Source organism: Cricetulus griseus, chromosome 5 (assembly GCF_003668045.3).
Source record: "Cricetulus griseus strain 17A/GY chromosome 5, alternate assembly CriGri-PICRH-1.0, whole genome shotgun sequence".
Classification (NCBI taxonomy): Eukaryota; Metazoa; Chordata; class Mammalia; order Rodentia; family Cricetidae; genus Cricetulus; species Cricetulus griseus.
In genome coordinates this window covers 95,981,898-96,004,291 of record NC_048598.1, presented here as the reverse complement: position 1 = coordinate 96,004,291, position 22,394 = coordinate 95,981,898, and the positions used below count along the sequence as shown (strand labels likewise).

At 38.3% G+C, this 22,394-nt stretch overlaps 1 pseudogene; it reads left to right on the top strand.

The window, feature by feature from the left end:
• LOC100765915 overlaps positions 1 to 22,394 on the top strand; it is a 61,451-nt pseudogene that overhangs the window by 10,000 nt on the left and 29,057 nt on the right.

Here is a 22,394-nt window from a genome sequence, read left to right as displayed (position 1 = left end):
TTTTTGTAAACTGTGAAGATGTCAGTCTGATTGGTTTAGTAAGAGCGGAATGACTAATGCCTAGGCAGGATTTCCAAGCACAGAGAGGATGCTCTGATGAAGAAGAGCAGAGTCTGGAGAAGATGTGGAGAAAGCATGAAGTGTAGGAGATGAGGTAACAAACCTGGTGCCACATGGAAGCAAGTAAATTAATAGAAATGGGTTAATTCAAGCTATAAGAGCAAATTAAAAGCAAGTGTAATGTTGTAATGTGAACTTTCTGGCCCAGCAGGCCCTGCCACCACTTCAGCTCCAAAGAAACTCACGGATGCTATATTAGTTATGAAACTGTTGGCCGTTGGCTTCAGTATCATATTGGCTAGCTCTTTTTAATTACTAACCCATAACTACTAATCCATGTATTTCCACGTGGTCTTATATTACTGGGGAATGCCAGACCTGCAAATCCTTTGTCTGCTACATGATGACTACTCAGTGTCTCTGAAGAGAAGAGAGCAATTTCCTGTTTGTCCCTGCATATATCCTGATTCTGCCCAGCTATGTCCTGTCTGACCAATCAGTCAGTCAGTGTTTTATTTATTAACCAATAAGAAGAACATATATACAGAAGAACATTCCCCATCATAAAGTATTTGTTGAGTTTCCATTATTAATATGAGTCTCCATATCAATTTTGTGAGCTGCCAGACTAAAGAAAATTCTGACTACAGTGCAACAGATGTTGCCATTTATCCAGACTGGCAGTGTGGTCCAATGTGCATGGCAGAGGGCAGGTTAAGCTACACTTCAAGGACATTGGAGATGTGGCACCATGGCTAATGTGATGGCATGAGTTTGGAGACCCATCACTCATGTAAGAGCTTGGTGGGCCTGTATATTGATCTGCAACTCTAACACTGTGAGGCAATGAGACAGGACAGCTGAGGCTCTCTGGCTGCCAAAGGAATTCCATTTTCAGTTGGGGTCTCTGTCTCAGAAAAATAAGTTGCAGAGTCAGAGAGCAGTGTAGCCCATGGGCACTCTCTTCTAGACTGCTCATGAATATTCACAGGTACACACTCAGTACATATGTGGGCCTACATTATATCACACTTGTACACATATAAAAGTAATCATTAATTTAATTAAATAATACAAAATATATGTAAAATTTCAAAGTAAAATATGATGGATGAGAGTTAAACAAGTACACTCAAAGTCACAATTAGTACAAATAAATCATCTTGGCTACTTATAGACTGTACAATTACATAGGAACTCCAGATCTGCACATATCTTGATCACATGAGATTTTAAATTATGCATCAGAATCGGAGAATATGTGGTATATACCATCAGAAAACATGAGGGTAAAAGCACACAAGGAAGTTATAATACAGATAAAACTCATAAACAAATGAGCCATTTGTTATAAAATTTAAAAAATGTAATCATCTCCATCTTCAATGTTACGCCTTTACATAACTTGGAAAGAACAAGGTGAAGGAGGCAAGATGTGAGAGGGGATAGAAAATTTGTGTTCTTATCTTTTGTGTAGTATAAAGGGTTTGTTATCCAGATGTTGTCACAAGCAGAGAGAACTGAATGTTAGTTCATCCCTAATAACAACCTTGTCTTCAATGTGGGGAGACGACACAATGTGGAACATAATCAGTGAAAGAATGAGGGCCCAAATTAGAATCTTTAAAACCTACCTTGAGCATAATATAGCTACATGTTCCTGTCAAACCTGTGTTTGAATGCAGAGACAAGAAACTGGGAATTTTCTGGGTCATAAGTACAGCTAAAAATGCATACTTCAAATTCACTGAGAGATGTTATCTTAAGGGAATAAGGCACTGACAGAAGACACCTTGTATCGTCCTCTGGCCTCTGTTTGGGCACATATTTGGATACACACACACAGATACATACACAAACATGAATACACACACTGACTGAAATAAATGCCCAATACATACTATGTATGAAAATATACACCATTTACACATGTACATATCACATAAATTCAAATATGTGAATATGCATAACTAAACAATATAATATACAAACATCACATAAGTACACAAACACACACATACACACATCACATATTGACTTGAACCTGAAAGAAAAAATGGTCCCAAATGGCAAAGTCCAAGAGAGAGGAATAAGCATGAGGGATAAATGGAGCAGAAATACTTCAATAAACTGATGGCATAAGCTGAGCAATTTATGAAGAAATACAGCATCCATTATACTATCGGCAGTGCAAAAATGGCCAAGGTCATCAGAGAGCTAAGGTATCATGTACATGTAACATGTCATCAAGGAGAACACAAGATACCTCAGAAACAGCTGCTTTAGGACTGATAACCACAACCCTGGGGGAAGAGTTGGGTTAGGAAACTCAAGTTTGACTCCTTTATTGCACTAGTTCCAGTCCTAGACAGGCTTCGCCAAGTGCAACCTTGGACAAGTACACAGAACTAAATTTCCCTTTGTCCTTTCATCAGGGTCTCTTAGAAAGTCTTGGTTCAGGTTGGCTCCAGTAACATGTATACCCCCACCCCCACAACCACACAAATTATAAGTATCACTTTTATGAAGGATAGGCATACCAAGCTAAAATCATGTGAGGGTCATGTAGTGACTGCCTGCTTCATGAAAGGAAGATAGTCTTCTTGTTCTATCCACATACAGTAGATGAGAAAGGTGGTCTAAAATTTTTAAAAAGATATTAGTCCCTGTATGAGTTAAAAATCAATATAACCTGTCATACTTACCTACAAATGATGTCATGTTGTAACAGCATCAAATGGCAAGATATAGATTCAACACGGAAGCTATGAGGGGAAGTTGTCTTTTAATGGGTGACATTTACTGTATTCATTTTGAAGAAACTGGTGACTGAAGATTGTTCTGTAATGACACCTATGTCCTCTACATAGAATGAATGCCAACAACTACCAGTTTGCAATAGCGTTGACTTTTGCCATCAAAGAGATCAACAGGAACCCTCTTCTTTTGCCTAATGCGTCTCTGGGATATTGTATCTACACTGCTGGACCATATGAAAAATATACATCTTCCAGTTTCCTCTTTTGGCTCACAGGGGAGGACAAAGAGATCCCAAACTACACCTGCAGAAGAGAAGAAAAATATATAGCTGCAATCTCAGGAACAACATGGGAAATATCTTCTCTAATTGGCACATATCTTGGACTCTATAACTATCCACAGGTGAGATTATATGAATTGGAAGAAATGAAAGAATTCTCTATTGATGCTAACATTTGGCTACCAAGGAAACCAAGGAAGACTCCATTTTTTTGTGATTAAATTATATAATCTTGGGCTAGATTAAGGCTCTGAAGTCAAGCATGCTTTCTGTGCAATCAAGAGTATAGGTGTTTGGATGCCAGCACCACCCATCTCCTCATGCTAGCACAACGAAGAAAAGATGATCTTTGTAGATTCCTGTCTTTCAGCTAGAAAAAAAGTTATGAATCCCCGGGTTTTCGGGCAACCAACATCAATACTATGTGGAGGAAAGTAGAGGAAACACAATGCCCTCTTCCAGCCTTTATACGTATATACTTGTGAGTTACCTATGCAAATATAGGCAGATACATATGTATGGCCACACATGAGTGACAAAGCAATATTTGAAATACATTGTCTTTAAGGGTATATCATCTGAGATTCGTCGGTATATCCACATGTCTTTTTGTGAAATGTGCATGAAATGTGTGAGGTTCAGATAAATATTTATGACCTCAGTGAGTATTTCTTCTCATATCCTAAGCTGTACTCCAAATGCTGGAGGCAAATTTAAGTCCGAATATGACTTTCTAAATTTTAGGCTACTGTTTCAATCTCATTGAGTCTGTAATTTCTTGAATATCCTCCCTCATGTCACTCCCTGTTCTCTTTTCTTTAGTTGACTTTTGGACCTTTTGAACCAGATTTGAATGATCCTGAGAAGTTTCCTTCTCTGTATCAGATGGCCACCAAGGACTCTTCTCTGGTCTTAGGCATGGTCTCATTGATGGTCTATTTCAGATGGAACTGGGTGGGGCTGGTCATCTCAGAAGATGAAAAAGGCGTTCAGTTTGTCTCAGAACTGATACCAGAGATGGAAAAAAACAGAGTCTGTGTAGCCTTCATGGAAATGATCCCAGTCATGCATACACATTACATTGTTCACCCTGATATAATTCAAAACAAGATTGCTATCAACACAGCAAAAGTTATTATCTGTTATGGTGACACTGAGACTTCTTTAGGAATACTCTTCATAATATGGGAACATGTACTCCCATGGAGAATCTGGGTCACCACTTCACAATGGGAAGTTATTACTGCTATGAAACATTTCATTCTTGACTCATTTCATGGGACTCTCATTTTTTCAAAACACCATGGTGAGATTTCTACTTTTAAAGATTTTGTAAAGAAAGTCACCCCTTCCCAATACCCGGAAGACATTTTCCTTGCAAGACTGTGGGAGATTTATTTTAATTGTGCACTTTCTCATTCTTCATGTACATCAGTAGAAAATTGTTCATCTAGAGGTTCCTTGGAATTGTTACCTTGGTACCACTTTGACAAAGCCATGAGTGATAGCAGTTATCATGTATACAATGTTGTGTATGCGGTGGCCCACACCCTTCATAAGATTCTTATGCAACAAGTAGACATGCCAGCAGTGAAAAATGTAGGAAGAATGAAATTTCCCCCCTGGAAGGTAATGACTTTTCATTTGAGTGGGTAAGTGTGTCACCAAGGGAACTTAGTTAAATGGCCCTACAAGTGCTCTAATAATGTATCTTGTGATTTTTTTTCCAAAGTGAAGTTTTTCTAGAGTGTTTTACTGTCTAAAACAAAAAAAGTAGATCTGGGGGAAATCAAAATTTAAATGGCAATGACATAATTGAAAATACTTAAGAACTAAGGGCAAAAGTTTACAGGTTTATGTTAAGCAGACATTATTGTCTTGCCCTTTAAAGTCTTCAACAGAGAAGCCCTAAACTCTTCCCATAAAGTTCCCAAATATGAACAGGGAGATACTGACATTTCAGCTAGTAAATTATGAGTAAACAAAGAGTAAAACAAAGTAAAGTAATCTTAAAACATCTCATGAAATAGGTTTGATATAAACACTGTCTAGGTTTATTTCTTTTTCTTTGATAAAATATGTGGACAAATGTCACTAAAGTGAGAACAGAATATGTGATGTACAATTACAATTTATAGACCAGCATCCCACAGAACCCAAGGTGGATTGAATTTGAAGAGTTCCTCCATTTGCATGAACTGTCAAGAACAGAGAGCAATGAATTCATGATGGATGGTTTTGTTCAAATGGCTCATTCCAATGCATTCAGTACAGTCTCATGAAATTGTTATACTTAAACTCTGCAAGGATCTTCATGCCTCAGTTAATCCATGTTACCAAATCTCTCATAGATGTGCTCAGTGGCCAAATTAATCTAGACAATTCTTCACTGATACTTCACTCCCATGTTATTTTAGATTAAGTCAGGCTCATAATTAAAAGTAACCATCACAAACTTTGGTGATCAGTTGAAAACCATTAATATATACTGAGCCAGAAACTTCTCTGAAAACTCAGTTCACATAGGATAGTTTTGTTTATTCATTGTAATCATTCATTTTTTCTGTTACATACCTATAATGATGCTTTATTTTGAGGACAGATTAATGTAAAAGTGAGCATGGTGTAATTCAGATTTACTTTTTACAATGACCATGCCCATTATAAATCATGCATCTTTTGTAGCTGAATCACATCCTGAAGGACATTGAATTCACAAATCCCTCTGGACACCCAGTAAATTTGCATCCCTCTGAAAACTTGCATGTAGAGTATGACATTCTAAACTTCTGGAATTTTCCACAAGGTCTTGGATATAAAGTGAAAGTAGGAACATTTTCCCCATATTTTCCTACTGATCAACAATTGTCATTGTCAGAGGACAGGATAGAATGGAGCACAGGAATTAGAGAGGTAGGTGGAATGTCACATAATGATTTACATAGCACAGAAAAAAACTTTGACTATCCCCAAAACATCATCATTAAGTATAGGATGACTGTACTGACATGTATTTTCAAACTCAGTTTCTACAATCCAATATTTTCTTCATAAGTTAATTTTTTTCAAGTATTAATACATCTTCCTCATGTGTCTACATGATTCTAAAACACATATTTACATGTCTATATATATTATTTATATGTTTTATTATGGGGTATATTTATACATTCATTAATAAAAACTTAATTCCTGAATTAATGCTTATATTTTCTCACATCTCTGATTTCTTCAGACGCCAATATCTGTATGCAGTGAAAGTTGTGTTCCTGGATTCAGGAAAGTTTTTCAGGAAGGCAAGGCTGTCTGCTGTTTTGATTGCAGCCTCTGCCCAGAAAATGAAATTTCCAATGGAACAGGCAAGTGTTAATGGGGCACCTAACTTTGTTTTTAACTCATGCTTTGAAGTAGAAATCATACACAAGAGAATTATGCAGACTGTATTCTTTTTAAATTTTCTTTTTGCATTCCAACAACAGTTCTTTCACATATTCCCTCCGGCTAACCCCCTTGCCTCCTCCCTAGTATATCCCCAGTCTACTACTACTCACAGGTTAGGGGTCAGATGAGGAGTCAAAAATATCTGGCACAAAGGGTTGTGGGAGGGACAAGCACTTCTTCCATACATTAAGGCTGAGCAGAACATCCCACCATATAGAATGGGCTCCAACAATCTAGGTAATATACCAGGTTTGTATTGTGGTTTTACTGCAAAGGGTTCCTCAGATAGTTCAAGCTTCACAACTTTCTCCCATATACTAAGTGCCTAATCAGTCCCCGGAGTCTCCCCAGCTGTCAGTCTAGAGTTTGTGAGTTTCCATGATCTTGGTTCAGCTGTCCCTGTAGATGTCTCCTGATAATGGAGTTTATTTCCAGGTGGGCAACAGTGCCGAATAAACACACAGAGGCTTATATTAATTATAACCTCTTTGACTGATGGTTCAGCCTTCTTATTGGCTAGCTCTCTCTTAATTATTAACCAATTTCTGTTAATCTATGTATCTTCACATGGTTTTGGCCTACTGGAGAATGTCCAGGCATTCTACCTTCCCAGTGGCTACATGACTTCTCTCTGATGGCTCCTTTCTATTTTCCTCTCTCAGCCTTTTCCTACTCTGGTAGCCCCCATCTATACTTCCTGCGTGGCCACACTTTGCCTATCCATTGAACAAATCAGCTTTGTTCTTGAACCAAAAATAGAAACATATATTCATATCACACAGAAGGTTATCCCCCATCATTCTCCATCTTGATCTTGATATTTCTTGCTCATATACTCACTCCTTCCTCTTTGAACGGATTCTCACAGCTCAGTCTACTGCTTGGTTTTGGATATCTGTGTGGTTCCATAAATTACTGGTTGGAGGCTCTATGATGTTAGTTGGGGTATTCACCAATATGATTACAGGAGCAGGCCAGTTCCGGCATCTTCATTTATATTTATAGTTAATAGTTATAATCAAAATTTTTCATGAGATAGCCAGGTTGGTGCCTTATTTATTTTTTTCATATTTTCTATGTCTTTTTTCATATTTTTAAAAATATTTTTCATATGTATTTTTATTTCAATCAGAAACATGATTGTTTTACATGTCAATCCCAGTTCCCTCTTCCTCCCCTCCTCCCCTACTACCCACCCCAACTAAAACCTTACCTATCACATATCCTTTCTGCTCCCCAGGGAGGGTGAGGCCATCAGAGTCTATCATATCCTTTGGGATATGGCCTAGGCCCACCCCTGTGTTTTGGCTCAGGGAGTATCCCTCCATGTGGAATGGGCTCCCAAAGTCCACACCTATACTAGGGATAAGGACTGATCTATTACAGGAGCCCCCATAGATTTCCAAGGTCTCCTCACTGAAACCCACGTTTCTGGGGTCTAGATCAGTCCTAGGTTGGTTTCCCAGCTTTCAGTCTGGGGATCAGGAACTCCTCTTTGTTCTGGTCAGCTGTTTCTGTGGGTTTCACCAGCCTGGTCTGGACCCCTTTGCTCATCACTCCTCCTTCTCTGCAACTGGATTCTGGTTCAGTTCAGTGACTAGTTGTGGTGTCTGCTTCTACTTCCACTAGCTACTGGATGAAGGCTATAGGATGGCATATAAGTCAGTCATCAATCTCATTGGGGGGGCATTTAAGATAGCCTCTCCTCTGTTGCTTAGATTGTTAGTTGGTATCATCTTTATAGATCTCCAGACATTTCCCTAGTGCCTGATTTCTCTTTAAACCTAAGATGTTTCCCTCTATTATGGTATCTTTTTCTTGTTTTCTTCTATTCTTCACCCGACTCAACCTTTCTGCTTCCTCATGTCCTCCTCACCCCTCTTCTTCTCCCTTTCTCATTCTCCTAGCTCCCTCCCCCTCCTCCCATGCTCCAAATTTGCTCAGCAGAACTTCTCCCTTTCCTCTTCTCCAGGGGAACATGTATGCCTCTTTTAGGGTCCTCCTTGTTTACTAGCTTCTCTGGCAGTGTGGATTGTAGGCTACTAATCCTTTACTCTATGTCTAAAATCCACATATGAGTGAGTACATACCATGTTTGTCTTTTTGTGACTGGGTTACCTCGCTCAGAATGGTTTCTTTGAGTTCCATCCATTTGCCTGCGAATTTCAAGATTCCATTGCTTTTTTTTCCCCCTCTGAGTAGTACTCCATTGTGTAAATGTACCCCATTTTCTAAATCCATTCTTTAGTTGAGGGGCATCTAGGTTGTTTCCAGGTTCTGGCTGTTACAAACAATGCTGTGATGAACAAAGTTGAACAGATGTACTTGTTATAGGAATGTGCTTCTTTTGGGTATATGCCTAAGAATGGAATTGCTGGATCTTGTGGTAGATTGATTTCTATTTCCCTGAGGAATCGCCATACAGATTTCCAAAGTGGCTGTACAAGTTGGCACTCCCACCAGCAGTGGAGGAGTGTTCCTCTTTCTCCACAACCTCTCCAGCATAAACTGTCATTGGCGTTATTGATTTTAGCCATTCTTACAGGTGTAAGATGGTATCTCAGTGTTGTTTTGATTTGCATTTCCCTGATGGCTAAAGATATTGAACACTTTCTTATGTGTCTTTCAACCATTTTAGATTCCTCTATTGAGTATTGTCTATTGAGTTCTGTACCACACTTTATAATTGGATTATTTGGTGTTTTGGAGGCTAGCTTCTTGACTTCTTTGTAAATTTGGAGATCAGCCCTCTGTCAGATGTGGGGTTGGTGAATATCTTTTCCCAATCCATGGGCTGTCGTTTCGTCTTGTTGACTGTGTCCTTTGCCTTACAGAAGCTTCTTAGTTTCAGGAGGTCCCATTTATTAATCGTGGATGTCAGTGTCTGTGCTACTGGTGTTATGTTCAGGAAACAGTCTCCTGTACCAATTCGTTCAAGGGTATTTTCCACTTTCTCTTCTAATAAGTTCAGTGTGGCTGGGTTAATGTTGAGGTCTTTGAGCCATTTGGACTTAAGTTTTGTGCATGGTGATAGACATGGATCTATCTGCAGTCTTCTACATGCCAGCATGCAGTTATGCCAGCACCATTTGTTGAAGATGTTCTCTTTGTTCCATCGTATAAATTTGGATTGTTTATCAAAGATCAGGTGTTCATAGGTATGTGCGTTACTATCAAGGTTTTCAACTCTATTCCATTGGTCTACCTGTCTATTTTTGTGACAATACCAAGCTGTTTTCAGGACTATAGCTCTGTAATAGAACTTGAAATCAGGGATGTTGATGCCTCCAGAAGTTCCTTTATTGTACAGGGTTGTTTTGTCTATCCTAGGTCTTTTGTTTTTCCTAATAAAGTTGAAAATTGTTTTTTCAAGTTCTGTGAAGAATTGTGTTGGGATTTTGATGGGGATTGCACTGAATCTGTAGATAGCTTTTGGCAAGATTGCCCTTTTTACTATGTTGATCCTATCTATCCAAGAACATGGGCGATCCTTCCATTTTCTGGTATCTTCTTTAATTTCTTTCTTTAAATACTCCAAATTCATATGACACAGGTCTTTCACTTTTTTTGGTTACCCTTGCACCAAGGTATTTTATGTTGTTTTTGGCAATTGTAAAGGGTGATGTTTCTCTGATTTTATTCTCAGCACATTTATCATCCATAAATAGATTAACTACTATTTTTTTTAGTTAATCTTGTATCCTGCCACTTTGTTGAAGGTGTCTATCAGCTGTAGGAGTTCCCTGGTAGAGTTTTTCTGTTCACTTATGTAGACTGTCATATCATCTGCAAACAGTGAAAGCTTAACTTCTTTGTTTCCAGTCTTTATCCCCTTGATCTCCTTTTGTTGTTCTAGCTAGAACTTCAAGGACAATATTGAAGAGATATGGCGAGAGTAGACAGCCTTGTCTTGTTTCTGATTTTAGAGGAATAGCTTTGAGTTTCTATCCATTCAGTTTGATGTTGGCTGTTGGCTTACTGTATATTGTTTTTATTATGTTCAGGTATGTTCCTGTTATTCCTGGTCTCTCCAGGACCTTTATCATGAAGGGGTGTTGGGTTTTGTGAAAGGCTTTTTCAGCAACTAGAGAGATGATCTTGTGGTTTTTCTTTTCATTTGGTTTATATGGTGGATTACATTGATAGATTTTCGAATGTTGAACCAACCCTGCATCCCGGGGATGAAGCCTACTTGATCATAGTGGATGATTTCTCTGATATGTTCTTGGAATCTGTTTGCCAGTATTTTATTGAATATTTTTTGCATCAATGTTCATGATGGATATTGGTCTGTATCTGTGTTCTCTTGTTCTCTTTCTTAGTTGTGTCTTTGTGTGGCTTGTGTAACGAGATAATTGTAGTCTCTTAAAAAGATTTGGCAATGAACCTCTGCTTCTATTGTGTGGAACATTTTGAGGAGTATTGGAATTAGCTCTTCTTTGAATTTCTGGTAGAATTCTGCACTGAAGCCATCTGGCCCTTGGCTTTTTTTTTTTTTTGCTTGGGAGATTTTGATGACTGCTTCTATTTCCTTAGCGGTTATAGGTTTGTTTAAGTTGCTTATCTATTCTTGGTTCAATTTTGGTAAGGGATAGCTGCCCAGAAAATGGTCCATTTCCTTTCAATTTTCAAATTTTTTGGATTACGGGTTTTCAAAGTATGACTTGAAGATTCTCTGGATTTCCTCACTGTCCATTGTAATGTCCCCCTTTTCATTTCTGATTTTGTTAATTAGCATGCTCTCTCTGTCTTTTGTTTAGCTTGGATAGAGGTGTGTCCATCTTGATGATATTCTCAAAGAACCAACTTTTTGTTTCATTATTGATTCTTTATAATGTTTTCCTAGTTTCTACTTTATTGATTTCAGCCCTCAGTTTGATTATTTCTTGGCATCTACTCCTTAGTGGTAAGTTTGCTGCTTTTTGTTCTAGAACTTTCCTTTGTTCTGTCAATTCTCTAGTGTGACTATACTCCATTTTATTCACATGGGCACTCGGTGATATGAACTTTCCTCTTAGCACTGCTTTCAAAATGTCCCATAAGTTTGGGTATGTTGTGTCTTCATTCTCATTAAATTCTAGTAAGTCTTTAATTTCTTTTTTCTTTTCTCCCTTGACCCAGGAATAGTGTAATTGGGTGTTATTCAATTTCCATGAGTTTGTAGGTTTTCTGCAATTTGTATTGCTGTTGAATTCTAACTTTAAAGCATGGTGGTCTGATAAGACACAGGGGGTTGTTTCAATTTTTTTGTATCTGTGGAGGTTTCTTATGTTGCGAAGTACGTGGTTGATTTTAGAGAAGGTTCCATGTGGTGCTGAGAAGAAGGTATATTCTTTTGTGTTTGGATGGAATGTTCTATAGATGACTGTTAAATCCAATTGGGTCATAACATCTGTTAATTCCTTTGTTTCTTTGTTAAGTTTCTGTCTGGTGGTCCTATCTAGTGGTGAGAGTGGGTTGTTGAAGTCTCCTACTATAAGTGTTTCAGATTTATATGTGGTTTGAGCTTTAGTAATGTTTCTTTTACAAATGTGGGTGCCTTTGTATTGGGAAATAGATGTTCAGGATTGAGACTTTATCTTGATGTACTTTTCCTGTGATGAGTATGAAATACCCTTCTTCATCTCTTTTGATTGATTTTAGTTTGAAGTCTAATATGAGAGATATTAGGATTGCTACCCCTGCTTGTTTCTTGGGTCCATTTGATTAAAAAATCTTTCCCTGAGGCAGTGTCTGTCTTTGAAGTTGAGGTGTGTTTCTTGTATACAGCAGAAGGATGGATTCTATCGTTGTATCCACTCGGTTAGCCTGTATCTTTTTTATAGTCAGGATAAGACCATTGACAGTGAGGGATATTAAAGTCTATTGATTGTTCGTTCTTGTTTGTTTTGGATTTATTGTTGCTGGTGTCATTGTTTGTGGATTTTGCCCTACTGTTTCTTTTTTTGTTTGTTTGTTTGGTAAAGTTAAATTATCTATTGCCTATGTTTTTCTGAGTGTAGTTATCTTCATTGAGTTGGAATTTTCCTTCCAGAACTTTCTGTATGGCTGGATTTGTGGGTATGTATTGTTTAAATCTGGTTTTGTCATGGAATATCTTGTTTTCTCCATCTATAGTGACTGAAAGCTTTGCTGAGTGCAGTAGTCTCAGTTGGCATCCAATTTCCCTTAGTGTTTTTATGACATCTATCCAGGACCTTCTGGTTTTCAAAGTTTCCATTGAGAAGTCAGGTGTAATTCTGATAGGTCTGCCTTTATATGTTACTTGGCCCTTTTCCTTTACTGTTCTTAATATTTTCTCTTTATTTGGTAAGTTTGGTGTTTTGATTATTATGTGGTGAGGGGACTTCTTTTTGTGGTCCAGCCTATTTGGTGTACTTTAAGCTTCTTTTTTTAAAATTTGTTGTTTTTCCCTTTTTATTTTAATTAGAAAGAAGATTATTTTACATGTTAATCCCAGGTCCCTCTCCCTCTCCTCCTCCCCTGCCCCCACAACTAATACACTACCTATCCCATACACTTCCTGCTTCCCAGTGAACTTGAGGCCTTCCATAGGGTGGGTCTTCAAATTCTGCCCTATCCTTAAGGATATGACCTAGGCCAACCCCCTTTTGTCTAGGCTCTGGGAGTATCCCTCCATGTGGGATGGGCTCCCCGAGTGCATTCCTACACTAGGGTTAAGTACTGATCCACTGCAAGGGGCCCCATAGATTTCCAATGTCTCCTCACTGACACCCACATTCAGGGGGTCTGGATCAGTCCCATGCTGGTTTCCCAGCTATCAGTCTGGAGTCCAAGAGCTCTCCCTTGTCCAGGTCAGCTGTTTCTGTGAGTTTCACCAGCCTGGTGTGGACCCCTATGCTCATCACTCCTCCTTCTCTGCAACTGGATGCCAGTTCAGTTCAAGGTTTAGCTGTGGGTGTCTGCTTCTACTTCCACCAGCTGCTGGATAAAGGCTACACCATGTCATATGAATTAGTCATCAATCTCATTGTCAGAAGAGAGCATTTAAGTTAGCCTCTCTTCTGTTGCCTAGATTGTTGTTTGGTGTCATCTTTGTAGCTCTCCAGACATTTCCCTAGTGCCTGATTTCTCTTTAAACCTATAATGTCTCCCTCTATTGTATTATCTTTTATCTTGCTCTCTTCTGTTCTTCCCCCAGCTCAACCTCCCCACCCCATCATATCTTCTTCACCCCTCCTCTTCTCCCCTTCTCATTATCCTAGTTCCCTTTCCCCTCAACCCATGTTCCCAATTTGCTCAGGAGATCTTGTCTCTTTTCCCTTCTCCAGGGGACCATGTATGTCTCTCTTAGGGTCCTCCTTGTTTACTAGCTTTTCTGGCATTGTGGATTGTAGGCTGGTAATCCTTTACTCTATGTCTAAAATCCACATATGAATGAGTTCTCTCCAAAACACCAAATAATCCAATTAAAAATTGGGGCACAGAACTAAGTAGACAATTCTCAATAGAGGAAACTAAAATGGCTGAAATCCACATAAGAAAGTGTTCAACATTCTTAGCCATCAGGGAAATACAAATCAAAACAACTTTGAGATACCATCTTACTCCTGTCAGAATGGCTAAAATCAAAAACACCAGTGATAGTTTATGCTGGAGAGGATGTGGAGAAAGGGGAACTCTCCTCCTCTGCTGGTGGGAGTGCCAACTCATACAGACACTTTGGAAATCAGTATGGCAACTCCTCAGGAAAATGGGAATCAGTCGACCACAAGATCCAGCAATTCCACTCTTAAGCATACACCCAAAAGAAGCACATTCATACAAGGACATCTGTTCAATGATGTTCATCGCAGCATTAATTGTAATAGCCAGAACCTGGAAACAATCTAGTTGCCCCTCAACTGAAGAATGGATACAGAAAATGTGGTACTTTTACACAATGCAGTACTACTCAGTGGGAAAAAAAACAATGGAACCTTGAAATTCACAGGCAAATGGATGGAACTAGAAGAAACCATTCTGAGCGAGGTAACCCAGTTACAAAAAGAGAAACATGGTATGTACTCACCCATATGTGGATTCTGTAAGCTTCTTGTACTCTCATAGGCATATTCTTCTGTAGATTGGGGAAGTTTTCTTCCACGATTTTGTTGAATAAGTTTTCTGTACCTTTGAGCTGTATTTCTTCATCTTATTCTATACCTATTATTCTTCGGTTCGACCTTTTCATGGTGTCCTATAATTCCTGGATATTTTGTGTTAGGGACTTGTTAGACTTGAGATTTTCTTTCGTTGATTGCTGTATATCCTCTAGCGAGTCTTCAACAACTGAGATTCTCTCTTGAATCTCTTGTATTCCATTGGTTATATGCACATCTTTAGTTCTTGATATTTTATCCAGCCTTTCTATTTCCAGCATCCCCTCATTCTGTATTTTCTTTATTGTTTCTATTTCAGCTTTCATTCCTTGAACTGTTTTTATTGCTTCTTCACTTGTTTGATTGTTTTTTCTTGGCTTTCTTTAAATTCATTAAGAGAATTTTTTATTTCTTGAAATTTTTGTTTTTTTTCTTCTGTTTCTTTAAGAGATTTTCTTGTTTCCTCTTTAAGAGTCTCAAACATCTTCATAAAGTAGCTTTTAGGTCTTTCTCTTCTTCTTCCTTTTTGTTGTGCTTTTCAGATCTTGCTGGTATGGGGCCCCCAGATTCTGGTGGTGTCTTATTGGTCTTTCTGTTTTTGAGTGTGTTTTTATTCTGTCTTCTTCTCATCTCTTCTTCCAGTGGGTGCAGGTGGAGTCTCTCTATCTCCTTCTGTCACCCAGTGGTGTTTGTGTGCCAAGACTTCAATGTCTGTAGCTCTGGATGGTCTTGCCTCTCCTGGTAGTCTCCTTACTCAGCAGGGGTCAGAGTGGCAGAGGGAGAAGTAAGAATGAGATGTTTATGGACTCAAGGAGATCCTCCCTGTCTGAGCAGATCCACTCTATGTCAGGCGCAGGCCCAGGCCCAGAGAATTCCAGGTGGTGATGGTGGCAGTTGGACAGGAGTCGGGCAGAAGCAGAGGGTACACTCACCTCCGGAGTGGTCAGGGAGGCAGAGGGGGAAGGAAGAGTCAACATTACTCTTGAGTATACTTCAGAATCTAATGTTAAGACCCCTATTTTATGATATTACACACTTGAGCCATAAACATGAAGAACTAAAGTAGGCACTGACCTTGAAATGTCACTTTTATTGGACAGCTTTCATAAAGCTAGTAGGTAGTAGGCATGCTCCTGGTGAAGAAGAGAAATCATTGGTCTCACCAAATGGTGAACCAGACAAAATACAGTAAATGCATCTATGGCAGAATAAAGGCCTTGATTCAATAGTAGTATGAATGATATAGGTGTCAAAAGCCACTTTCTGACTATATTTAAGATCCTCACAATGAGATAACACCATATTTGGCTTTGTTATCTAGGTCAAAATACTGTGGTGGCATTGGTTATATATAGGCTGTGGTAGTTCGAATGAATTTGGCTTCCAGATGCTCATAAGAAGTGGCACTATTACTGGCTGTGGCTTTGTTGGAGGAAGTGTGTTCTTGTTGGAGAATGCTGTGTGGCACATGCCTTTAATCTAGACATTGAGAGTGGAGGTCACATCTGTAATCTGGGATAAACCCTCTGTGTAAAGTGAGTCACTGGGGATTGGACTTTTAGGTCTTTTTCTTAAGATCCACTCAGTGTGACAGTCAGTTGACTTTCTGTTGCCTTCTTGCCAAAACGTAGCACTCTCAGCTCCAGAACTGTGTCTGCTTGCTTGTCACTGAGGTCCATAGCATAATGCAATGGACTACACCTGTGAACTGTAAGTGGATGACCCAAATTAAATGTTTCACTTTATAAGAGTTGCCTTGGTCATAGTTTCTCATGAGCAATAAAGAAACCCTAACTAAGACAAAGGCACTAGTAGAAAAACCTTCTACTATTATCCTGTGAAATTAATATAACATTGAGTAACTCTTAGTGACATTACTTTAATCATGATCAGAAAATCTCTCAGCCCTCATTAGAGAACTTCCTTCTTGCAGTTTAAGGCAATTAAGCAAGACCTATAACTTGTCATTGTGCAGAGAAGTTTGAGTCTTGGACAGTCCTATACCATAAATGGGATGTCTGTTTTACACCCACCCTTGAAGGTTCAGGGAGCTTCATGGAAGAAGCTGTGGGAAGATTGTAAGATGGTGGATGATTACAAGAAAACAATGCTTTCTGGAAGCAACAAGGCCAATACAGACATAAATATAACCCCAAGTCAGGCAAATACTAGCATAAGTGTGAGGTGTGAAGTATTACCTAGTCACACAATTACCTGAGAAGATAATAATAATTGCTAGGTACTGTAAAAGGCTGAGTCAGATTTTTTTTTTTTTGTGGTGTAACTTGCAGTGTATCCATTACACTCTTCAGAAGGACCCATACTACAAATACTCAACATAAACTGGAATTCTTATTGACAGAGTCTGGGAAGGAGGGATGAAAGAAGGTGTGGAGGGAGGGATTGAGGAAGGGAGAGAGGAAGAAGGATCAGGAATATGGGTGGGTAGGGTAGGAAGGTATGGGGGCATCTAGGGGGATTGGGGAAGGGAATAAATGTGGTCAAAAGACATTAAATGAAATTATCAAAAATTTAACAAAACCTTACAGGATATGAGAAAATATGAGAAGCATTTTCCATTGTTACACATCTAAGAAATAATTTCTCTTGGACGCTGCTTATATTAACTAGGTAAATATCCAGAGCCCTAGTGTAACTTGCCCAATGGAATCTGCTTCTGATTCTTTGCCAATGTGTAACCATTTTTGTCAACTTGTCATACTTGGGAAGAGAGGACATTATGTGAGGAATTGTCTTCATCCTTTTTCCCGTAGCACTGTTTGTGAGAAATTATATGAAATCCTAAGTGATGTAGGTTCTCAGCTCTCTGTGGGCAGTATTATCCCTTGGCATGTGGTTCTGTGCATTATAAGACAGATAACTCAGCAAAACAGGGAAATGTAGGCATTAGAAAGTCTTCTCCATGTTCTCTATCTCAGTTTCCGCTTCCAAGTTCCTGTTTTGAAAACTGCCTTTGCTTCCTTAGATATTGAATTGGAACCCATAAGCCCAAGGCCCCCATCATTTAGATGATACCTTTTGTAAATATAAAATCAAACTAAGCAATCCATTAACAATTGACATCAGTTATGGTTCACTGCACAAATCATAGGCAAAATTTCCACATCAATCTACATGTTGCATTTTGAAAGTGAACTAAACACAATTTTTAATATGATTATGAAATTAATCTAATATTATGGTCCTTTTGAAAGAAATTACAAAATCCATGTGTAAAATTTAAATACTATATAGGCACAAGTTGAAATAATATGTATACTGGGAAAAAAAGTCTCCAAAGTGGTGGCTGGAGGGATACATTTGTTGTTGAGAGCACTGTTTCTTTTTGGAGCAGCAGAGTTCATGTATTGCTATGGTGGCTCTCAGCTGGCTGTAACTCCAGAACAAGAGGGCTTTTGGTATATGCATAAGGCATAAATGTGTTGTACTGACCTATATACAAGTAAAGGGACAATGCCCATAACACTCAATATTAAAAAAACATTTTTAAAAAGTCTAAATACTGGATACATTAAATTTATTTTTGAGATTATAATATAATTACTTCTATCTATTCACTTTCCTCATTCTAATCTTACCACATAGGGTCCCAAATGCTATCCTTCTACAATAATGTCTTTTTCACTAATTATTTATTGTTTGAATATACATATGTACAAACACAATAGTCAATATCAGCAGCTTGGTTCATATCACATTATTTATATGCCTGTTTTTATGGATAAAAGCTTGACACTGGACTGCAAATTGGTGTGCTCTTCACTAGAGAAGACTGCATTTATAGTTTTAATGAACTTTTCTCATCAGGTTGAGTGGTGGGCCAAACAAAGGCCATAAACCATGTAATATAACTCCCAATATTAAACAAGAGAAGCCCTCCTTTTAATTGTTGGTCAGTGATAGCATAGTAATATCAGAAACTACACCCATAAAACACATTAACATGACCACACAAATGTAAACAGAAATAGGATGACACCATTAGATATACTAAAGTGGATTGGACACAGACAACACTTCCCAACCCTTTACAAAGAACTGTTGGGAACTGGAGAGAGCAGGGGCTGAGAAACCTGGAAATATGAACAAGCTTTATTTACTGTTTCTGTGTAACTAAAATAAAAAATAATATTTTAGTGGTTGAAATAAAACTTACTCATAGTAATGTCATGCTGCAGAAGGTCATAATGTATATTATCAGTTTTCTTGTTAGTTTGTGCACTTTTGTGCTGGTGGTAATTTTGATGACTACATGCTACCTAATGAAACAACTGGGGTATAGGTTCCAGATATATAATTTAGTGGAATATAAATGTGCTTTGTAGTCTCTAAAAACTGGTGTTAGATTATGTTTTGCACCAAGGGTGATGTTTTAGTTAGCTTTCTGTTGTTTTTATTAAGAGCTTGACATTAGCACCTTCAGAAGGAAAGAGTTTACTGCATTCTGAAGTTCACAGTCTATCATGAAGGGAAGTCATGGGATGAACTCAGGTCTGGAAACATGATGTAGGAAGTAAAACAGAGAAAACTGAGTTGCATTCTATATTTATCTCCATCTTTATTAAGTTTATTTTGTTAATACAATCTAGGGCCAATTTTCCAGGTTGGCACTGCCAACCAAAGCTAAAATAATCATTGACAAAATTTTCTACCCATACTGACCCAGTGTGATAGAGACATTTTCTCACTTAACATTCTTTTGAAAAACTTACTTCTTTTTGTGTTATGTCAATAAAAACACAAGAGACCTTATGTTGAAAAATGCAAGAGATGTTTTTAAAATGCAGGCTTAGATGGTTGTTAATTTATGGTGCATTTCATTCACAGATTGAACTCACAAAATTCTCTGATATTTGTGGGCTTATTTCAACTATGCTATGGGAAGAAAGAGAAATATTGTCCAAAGATACCAAATCTCCTTGATTTAGAGACTCTGAATTTTAAATGTTATAGAAATGAGCTTAATAAATGTTTTCTTTTATGAAATCCAACTCTGCATTACCATAGCATATCGCATATACAAATATAATAGATATGCTGTCTGTTTTGATTGTTGTTTGTTTGTTTTTAAAGACCACGCTTCTCTGTGGAGATCTATCTGGCTCTACTTCAGCTCACTTTGTAAAGAAACTGGCCAGGAACTCAGAGATTCAAGGCCCTTGCTTTTTGATTGCTGGGATTAAAGATGGATGAAGCCATGCCTGGCTAGGTTTTTGTTTTGTTTTGATGTTTTTTTATATGTTATCTTTATACGGAGATAAGACAAAATACTTCAAGACAAATAAAAAGAATATTCATTTATTTCTTGGTACTAAAGAACATATATAATGTTAACTGGGTAAATTATTCAAAATAGTAGTCTATTTTTCATTGTCTTCAGTGTTAAGACAAATACTTAGATTACTTTTTCCAATATAGTATTTGTAAATGTGGTGGGGTTACAATGAGCACAACTCAATGAAGTTGTACTGTTATCACATTGCATTTGTTGCAGATATGGAGGAGTGTCTAAGATGTCCAGATGATCAGTATGCCAATACAGAGAGAACCCATTGTCTCAAAAAATCTGTGACATTTCTGGCATATGAACCCTTTGGGGATTACACTGGCAGGCATAGCCCTGGGTTCCTCCACACTCACAGTGCTTGTCCTTGGAATTTTTGTAAAGTACCAAAGTACTCCCATTGTGAAGGCCAATAACAGTACTCTCAGTTACATTCTGCTCATCTCCCTCACCTTCTGTTTTGTCTGCTCCTTGCTATTCATTGGTCAGCCCAACACAGCTACCTGCATCTTACAATAGATCACCTTTGGAGTTGTGTTCACAGTGGCTGTGTCTACTGTCTTGGCCAAAACCATCACTGTGGTCCTGGCCTTCAAGATCACTGCTCCAGGAAGAAGGATGAGGGCATTGCTTAAATCTGGGGCACCCAAATTCATCATTCCCATCTGTACATTTATACAAATTATCCTCTAGGAACATCTCCTCCATTTGTAGACACAGATGTACACTCTAAACATGGTCAAATCATCATTGTGTGCAATAAGGGTTCAATCACAGCCTTCTACTGTGTCTTGGGTTACCTAGGAGCCCTGTCCATATGGAGCTTCACAGTAGCATTTTTGGCCAGGAACCTGCCAGATACCTTCAATGAAGCCAAATATCTGACATTCAGCATGTTGGTGTTCTGCAGTGTCTGGGTCACCTTCCTCCCAGTTTACCATAGTGCTAAGGGGGAGGTCATGGTGGCTGTGGAGGTCTTCTCCATTTTGGCCTCTGGCATAGGACTCCTAGGATGTATCTTTGTGCCCAAGTGCTACATTATTCTCATAAGGCCTACGAAGAACTCATTGAGAGCTATGAGAGATAGAGTTCAAAGGAAATAAACAGTCTTTAAGATAACTCATATTACATTTTTATGATTTTGAGCAGTATCAATACAAGTTCTCAGATTAAACTGTTACAATACATTAAACATTTCTAATGTCTGACTTACTGTTTTTGTATACTGTGTTTGTGGAACATTGGAATGTTGTATGTTTAGGACCAAATTACCTTGGGTTGCCTTAGTCTTCTAGTCAGCCAACTATAACTTATCCCTGTGTGTGGCCTCCATATCAATATTTTGGAAAGGACAAAATATCTTAACGTCTACCAAACTGTAAATGGAGTTCTTACTTGGTATAATTAATAAAAAACTGGGGTCAGATATAGAAGAAAATGCTGAGATATCAGATAGAAGAAGGAGCAAGCCACAGCAACACATTACCTCCTAGTATCTAAGCAGAGAAGAGAGCATGAGTTTTTATTTCGGCCCACTTATATCCTCTTTCTGCCCAGCCATCTCCTCCATGTCTGACTGTACAGACATCCAGACCTCTGTGTTAGCTAGTAGCAATCTCCACTGTCTTACCTTCAGACAGGCTTTATATGTATAATCATGATATCAAGACACATCCCTAGATTTGTCTAAAAATAAAAAAATTGTAACTAATATAAAAAGTATATACAATATATACAGGCAATAAGTACATTAACAATGCTTAATCTATTAGCATTTGACAAATTTAGAGAATACCCCATTATCTGTTCTGTTTTGATGACTCCAAAGTCTTGCACCTAATTTATTTTCTACTCTAATTTGCATTATCAAACTATCTTTTAATGTCTTTCAAACCTGTAACACTTAACACATCTTTAGTGAGTTTCTTTACTGAGTCTGGTAAACAAGGAAAAATATAAGTAAACTATCTAGGCTTCATTCTACCGACAATAAGAGACCACAGATGCCAGCACAAACTACTATACCCAGCCAAGCTTTCAATTAATACAGATGAAAAAAACAAGATAGAACATGACAAACCCAGATTTAAATAATACATATCCACTAATCCAGCAATACAGAAAGTTCTGGAAGGAGAACTACAACCCAAGAAAGTTAACTACAACCAGAAAAATATAGGCAATAAATAGTCCCACTTTACTAACAGCCAAAAGAGAAATGAGGTGGAGGCCTACTCTGGGAACTCCCACCCCAGGGTCTGCAGGCAGACTGAATCGGTCCCTGAGAACCAAGCAACCAGGCAGTGCAGAGTGCACACTGACTTCTCTTTACGCCATCCTAGAGCCCTCATCCAGTGGCTGATGGAAGCAGAGACAGACATCCATAGATATACACTGAGCTGAAATCAGGAATGTAGTTGAAGAGAGGGAGGAAGGAAGAACGAAG